The 7,242-nt window shown below is 60.5% G+C and overlaps 1 long non-coding RNA gene across 1 annotated transcript in view; it reads left to right on the forward strand.

Moving 5' to 3' along the window:
* Positions 1–1,852, forward strand: part of LOC129392752 (uncharacterized) — a 9,028-nt gene extending 7,176 nt beyond the window's left edge. The window contains exon 4 of the long non-coding RNA XR_008619210.1: positions 681–1,852. This is a non-coding gene — a long non-coding RNA (uncharacterized lncRNA). The remainder of the gene's footprint in view (positions 1–680) is intronic.
* Positions 1,853–7,242: the final 5,390 nt, after the last annotated feature.

Raw genomic sequence — 7,242 nt, forward strand, 5'->3', positions numbered from 1 at the left:
AGGCCTGCATACCACAAAAAAAAAAAAAAAAAAAAAAAAAAGAAATACTAGAGCTATACAAATAATTATGATAATAGTAATGAGAATAATAACCTATGTGTCTGTGATACTCTTTCATTTTTCTGATGTTCTCTAATTTGATTTTATCCCATGGCAACCCCAAGAGGCAGGAAGGGCAGCTTTCATCATGATGTTTTTGTTTTTTTGTTTGTTTGTTTTTTGTTTTGTTTTGCGGTACGCAGGCCTCTCACTGTTGTGGCCTCTCCCGTTGCGGAGCACAGGCTCCGGACGCGCAGGCCCAGAGGCCACGGCTCACGGGCCCAGCCGCTCCGCGGCACGTGGGATCTTCCCGGATCGGGGCACGAACCCGCGTCCCCTGCATCGGCAGGCGGACTCTCAACCACTGCGCCACCAGGGAAGCCCCATCATGATGTTTTAAGTTGTGGGTAGCAAAGCTGACAGTCGAGGTTGGGGACCTGCCCGGGGTATGGGGAGCATGCAGCTCACTCGCGTTCATGCAGGGCCACACTTACCTGGATGAGGTGAGGTGGTGAGCCCCCAGCAGGGACCGACTGTCCCTACATGCCCAGATGCCCTTCATGAGCCTCTAGGAGGCAGGCCCTGTCCTGCTCACTCCCCATTAACTGTCCCCGGGGGCCTTGATGTTTCCCCAAATCCAGGTGAAGCCCAGAGGAGTGAGGGGACATGCCCAAGGTCACACACAGCCAGGGAAAGATGGCAAGAGGAGGCGTATTACTTTACTTGCAAAGGGCCTCAGTTTTCTCACCTGTAAAATGGGGGTGAGGACTTCCCTGGTGTCACAGTGGATAAGAATCCACCTGCCAATGCAGGGGACACGGGTTCGAGCCCTGGTCCGGGAAGATCCCACGTGCCGTGGAGCAGCTAAGCCAATGCACCACAACTCCAGAGCCTGTGCTCCAGAGCCTGTGAGCCACATCTACTGAGCCCTCATGCCACAACTACTGAAGCCCATGCTCCTAAAGTCTGCGCTCTGCAATAAGAGAAGCCACCGCAGTGAGAAGCCTGCGCACTGCAACGAAGCGTAGCCCCTGCTCGCCGCAACTAGACAAAGCCCGCGAGCAGCAACGAAGACCCAACACAGCCAAAAAATAAATTAATTTTTTAAAAAAGGGGGTAAAAACTGTGTGGGGCTGCTGGAAGGATGAAACCAGAGTGTAAGTCGAGGGGTCAAAAAACATGCAGCTGGGGCTGCCCTGGTGGCTCAGTGGTTAAGAATCTGCCTGCCAATGCAGGGGACACGGGTTCGAGCCCTGGTCCGGGAAGATCCCACATGCTGCAGAGCAACTAAGCTCGTGCGCCACAACTACTGAAGCCCGCGTGCCTAGAGCCCGTGCTCCACAACAAGAGAAGCCACCGCAATGAGAAGCCCGCGCAGCACAACAAAGAGTAGCCCCCGCTGGCCGCAACTAGAGAAAGCCCATGCAGCAATGAAGACCCAACCCAGTCAAAAATAAAGAAAGAAAATAAATTTTTTAAAAAAATTATTAAAAAAAAAAAAAAAGTATCCGCCTGCCAATGCAGGCGACACGGGTTCCAGTCCTGGTCCGGGAAGATCCCACATGCTGCAGAGCAACTAGGCCCGTGAGCCGCAACTACTGAGGCTGCGCTCTAGAGCCCACGAGCCACAACTACTGAGCCCACGTGCCACAGCTACTGAAGCCTGTGCGCCTAGAGCCTGTGCTCCACAGCAAGAGAAGCCACTGCAACGAGAAGCCCGTACAACACAACGAAGAGCAGCCCCTGCTCGCCACAGCTAGAGAAAGCCCATGCGCAGCAACGAAGACCCAACGCAGCCAAAAATAAATTAATTAATTTAAATAAACAAAAAACAAAAACAACCACGGAGCTGTACTTCCCTGGTGGTCTAGTGGTTAAGACTCTGCTCTCCCAAGGCAGGGGGCACAGGTTCCATCACTGGTCCAGGAAGATCCTGCATGCCATGTAAGTGCAGCCAAGAAAACAAAAAAAACATGGAGTTGCTGGGCTGTGGTTACTACCGCTCTTGTTTCGAGGGAAGAACCGGGGGCCAGTGGCCTCTCTGTGGTACCTGCTCATGGTTGGTTTGGGGGGAGGGGGTGGGGGGGTGTAGGGAGGAGGAGAAAGGTGTTCATGTATCAGCTGATAAGCTAAGCTTCCTGGTTCTGCCCTAGCCCTGGGACCCCCCAGGGTCCCTGTGAGCGGAGAGCAAAGGACAAAGTGCAGGGGCTGGAATCTGGCCTCTCCCTGTCATCCAGGGGCACTTGTAGGCATATCTAGACTTAATCATGACAGTCACCTTTCCCCGAGGGTGTACAGGGTGTGGTGGCAGCCTTCCAGCTCAGGAATCTGAAAATATCCATGTACACCGCCACCCGCCTGTCCCTATCCTCCACTGAAATGTCATCCCAGGCCTGGGGGCAGGGGCAGGTATCCACTATGGGCCTAGAGACCTTCGGGGCCCCCACCCTTAGGAAGGGCGGCCCAGGACTCCTGGCCAGGTCTTGCTGACCCCGGAGGAGGGAGGGGATTGTGCTGGTGTCACAGAGCGTTTGCATCGGGGCCGGACCAGCGTCTTCAGGCCCTGCGGCAGCCCCATCTTCTGCCGCTCAGCTACTCGGGCCTGTGAACTCCCTCCAAGGCCTGGCGATTTCTGGGGGGGGACTCAAGAGAATCTCTTCGGGCATAGCTGGGACAGCATTCCCCGTGTCCAGACCCTCTGGTCGGGGTTCATGAGGCCCCACGACAGCAAAGCAGAACCTTTGCAGCACCCTGAACCACGCCCTGCTGTCTCTGGGCCTCAGTGTGCCCACCTGGCAAATGGAGCCCGGTGGCCTCAAACCAGACCTGCAGGGTCCCAGCTGGACGCTGGACCACACGGATGGCTGCGCGGAATCCTACAGCCCATCCGGGCCCTCCTCCCGCCAAGTGGCCAGGGCTGGGGCTGGTGGCTGCTGGAGGTGGAGGAGAACTTTGTTGGGAGTCTGGACCCAGAGACACTGAGCTGCTGGACAGAGGCCCTGACTCTCCCAGGTCAGGGGAGCGCGCAGAGGGGTGTCTAAGTCAAATCAGAGGGTGGGAGCCCATCTGGACACCTCAGGTAGGTAACCGTCTGGGGTCCCAAGGTGAGCGTGCGCAGACCCGTCCCCAGGCAGGTCGTAGGAGCCCAGGGCCCGCGCCAGGCTTGGCCGGCAGGGGTGCAGGCTCCGCCTCCCCCGGGCTCGGCCGCTGGGGGCCAGGGTGGGGTGTTTATTATCTGGCGTTCCCAGGCCCGCGCGGCTCACGCGGCCGTGGCTCCGGGCCTCCCGCGCCTCAGGGCCGCTCGGCGCGGCTCGGAGATAAGGCTGGTGCTCCCCGTGCGTGTCCAGCGCGGGCCGGGCCGGAGCTCCAGGTCCCCACCCCGCCCCTCGGGCCGGCCCGGCCCACTTGGCCCAACTTCCTCTCCATAAAAGGCGAGGTTTGGGAGCGCCCGGGGAGGGGGCGCTGGCCTCCCAGGCCCGGCCGCCGCGGAGGTTTGCCTGGGCCGCCCCCCCATGCCCCTCCCCCCAGGGAGCTGTCGCGGGCCTGAGCGCCCCGGCTTGGGAGCGGGGCACAGCCCAGCGCCCGGGTGTCCTAATTCCCCGCCTCTCTCCTCCCAGACCATCACCCCGAGCGCAACCCCCCTCCAAACCGGACCCCCTGTACTCTCCTCATTTTGCCTTTGAATAGACGGAGGCCCACAGCGTGGCAGGGCCGGGGGCGGGGACTGAAGACCAACAGGAAACCGCACAAGTGCCCCGAGGGTCGCGGTGCGACTCAGCTCCGCACAGACGGACGGGAGTTCTATTCCGTGTGGGGCGTATGTGCATTCTGACGCCCCTAGGATTGGGGTACCCGCCCCCAGACATACTTATGTTAGGCCCCTCGCATTGCCACTTAGCTCCCTGACCTGGGGCTCACAGCCTCAGTTTACCATCTGTTAAACGGGGAGATGATTTTCATCTCCCCGCAAACGTGAAGTACAACAGCCAGCCAGGGGCAGGTGAGGGGGAGGGACAAGGGGGAGCTGCTTCTCCCCTCCGGGGACAGCCCGCGTCGGGCTGTGGTTCGCGGACCCAAACCCGCCCTCAAAGGACTGCTGTGAAACCGAGAAATCGGGAGGCCGGGAGACAAACAGTGGGTGCTCAATAAATGCAGCTGCGCGCCCTTGGGAGTGTGTCATCTCTGTCCTGGCCCTGGGCTGGGAAGCAAGGCCTTTGGGTGTCATCGGGTGCCACCCCGCCGTGGTGCGATGTGACCTTTGCAGGGCTCCGCCCCTCCCCGGACCTCAGTTTCCCTCTCGGTAAATCTGGGAGGCTGGGCCTGGCCAGCTGGGGGTAGGGGTGGGGTGGGGGAGGTGGGGGAGGTGGGGGGAGAGGATGGGCGGCCCTCGGGGAAGCGCCCGCAACCCCCCGCCGCCGCCCGCCCCCTCGCAGTCGTGCCCTCAGCCCCTCGGCCGGGGGGTGGGGGGGCCCGGGCGGCCACGTCCGCTGCCGGCGAGTCCGCCATAAAAGGCAACCGGCGGCGGGGCGCGCGGCCAAACTTAGTCATCCGGCCCGCGGGCCGCCCGGCGCGCGCCGCGCTCAGCTTCCTCCCTGAACTTCCCGTGTGCCGAGGGGCCCGGGAGGGGTCCGAGGTGCGGCTGCGCCTTTCGAAACGTACGCGCTTCTCAACAGGGCCGGTAGCGTCTGGGCCCTGGGGTGGGGCGCCCTCGGGGAGGCTGGGAGGCTTGTCCTGGGGGGGTCCCGGCCTGGGGAGGCCTCGGGGAGGCTGGGAGGCTTGTCCTGGGGGTTCCCGGTCTGGGGACCCGCCGCGGACGCCACCGCCCCGCCCCCACCCAGGTCGGTCTGCGGCGCTTTAACCCCGGAGCTGCTGGACAGTCTGGCGCCGGGGCAGGCGGGCGCCTGGGCCCCGCAGGGTGACCTCCAGAAGATGCCTGCGAGGGAGGCCGAGGTCACTGCCCAGATCAATCTAAGCGAAGCCCCGGGGAGAAAAGTGCAAGGCAGTCAGGTCGAGTTTGTAAAATGTAAGAACACTTTGTGAAACCACCAAATACCGGCCCTCAGGAGCAGGCATAGATAAGAGGGGTATGGGATGAAATACGTGCAAAGTCAGGAGTAACTAGTCAGAAGCACCCAGATGCAGCAGCCTCAGGCTGTCTGGTTCAGGTTCCCCTTACAGCCAAAGCTAACTAAGGGTGACGGCAGTCAGGATGGTGGGGGGTAGGCCATGGGGGCCGGTGCATGGGGAGCCATCCTGGGATGGAAAAGTTCTGGGTGCTGATTTGTGGTGACCCCACTGCAGTACACTCAGGACCCAGCTGTACACCCAAGGCTGGTGACCTCTACTGTAAGTAAATTATACCCCGGTACAGGCTGTAAAAAGGAATGCGCACACAGGACACTCCCATTTATCGTTGAGGGACATGTAGGTAGGAACAAAGGCCGTGGAAGCAGATGGGCAGGGGCCACCACAGCTTCAGGGTGGAGGTGGGAGGGGGCAGGAAGGGTGGGCATCCACTGATGCTGATATCCTCTATTTCTCTGAGAAAACAGAACTGAAGAAAATATAGTGAAATAATTACCGGACCTGGGGGTGCATTATATTCCTCTCTATACTTTTCTGTATATTCGAAATATTTCACGCTTTTCAAAAAGGAGGGGGAGAAGAAAAAAGGAGGGGAAAAGCGCAGAGCCGGTAGCTGGACATGGTGGTCAAGCTCTTTGACCCTGAGTTTCTTCTTCCGTACAGTGGGCCCATCAGTAATCCCTCTGGGGCAAGTACGTTACAACTATACGAGGTGGAGCATGCAAAGTGCTGAACGTGAGCCCCAGGCATACAGTAGGTGCTCGACAAAGTGGGCAGGTGTGGGGTTCCCTCTTTCCTCAGCACCCCTGCGGGAAGGAAGGACTTGCTGGGGTGTGGGCCCAGGGTGGGAAGGTCTTTAGGCCATAGCTCCCTTAGGCTAATGGCCTGGCCTGGCCTGGCTGGAGGCTTGTGTTTCTGACAAATGGGGCCAGCCAACCCCATGCCCTGCCGTCCTGTCCTGTCCTGACTGTCCTGTCCCTGGGGCGAGGGTCACTCCAGGTGAGGCTCAGGGCCAGCGTACTCAGCACGACACGGGCCTGCAGGTCCCCTGGCCTCAGATTCCAGGTGGCCGGGGCCACAGGCAGCCTCCGTGGTGGTGAGGACACACTGGATGGTGGGTGCCAGACGGTGAGTCCTGGAGCCCTGTCCTGGGAGCGTGGCGCAGAGGGCTCCAGAGGGCTGTAGGCAAGCCTAGCCAGCAGGGAGGAAGGGGGGAGGGCGTGGGGGTTTAGAAAGGGCATTCGGGAAGGAACAGGGAAGAGAAAGCAAAAGGAGAGTCTGCCTTTCCTCCCATGACTTAGGGGCACACACCAGTGGGCACTGCACCTGGGTGCTCCTCTGATGGAAGCCACCATGACCCTGACAGGGAAGGAAGACCCCCAAATGCAGTGAGGTTAAGTGACTAGGTCAAGGTGACCCAGCTGAGAAGGGCAGGTATGAGCAAGAGAGAATTGACAGAAGTGTGGCCAGGGGACGACAGAGTAGGTAGCGGGCATGAAGCAGCCCAAACGAAGGGGAGGCCCTGGGAGTAGGAAGGAGGGGCGGGGGCCCAAGGAAGGGTGCGGCGGAGGCGGGGGGCGGGGGGCGGGCGGGAACAGAGAGAAGTAAGTGAATGACAGCCGGCTGGGGCGGGCTGGAGCGCCGCACGAGCGGGAAGACACTGCTCTCGGGTGCCCTCTAGTGGGGACATTTTCTTCCCTGGCCAGGGGGACCTGTGATGTCCCCACACGATGAATGAGGGACTGGCTGGATTCTCCCTGTACGGCCCAGACCTCCATAGGCACCCCCCTTCATGGCACCCCTTTCCCAACCCTCCCTCGCCTCCGCAGGCCCTGCCTCCCCAGGCCTTGCTGGACAAGAAGTGGCCACGGCAAAGTATCAGGCAAGAGGAGCCTCCTTAGCTGCCCCACGGCCCAGCCGTCATCCACCCACCAAACGCTCCAGCTGCAGCCTCCCAGCCACACTGTTGGGGCGGACATTTCTCTCCCCCTTTTCCGGATGAGGAAACTGAGGTCTAGAGGGTACCAGGCATGCCCACCTCTCATGCACACGAGTGCACGATGGAACTGGGCACCGTGGGTCTGCACACCTGGGTGGATACAGATGAAGCCGAGAATC

The sequence above is a fragment of the Physeter macrocephalus genome, chromosome 14 (genome assembly GCF_002837175.3).
Source record: "Physeter macrocephalus isolate SW-GA chromosome 14, ASM283717v5, whole genome shotgun sequence".
NCBI classification, from domain to species: domain Eukaryota; kingdom Metazoa; phylum Chordata; class Mammalia; order Artiodactyla; family Physeteridae; genus Physeter; species Physeter macrocephalus.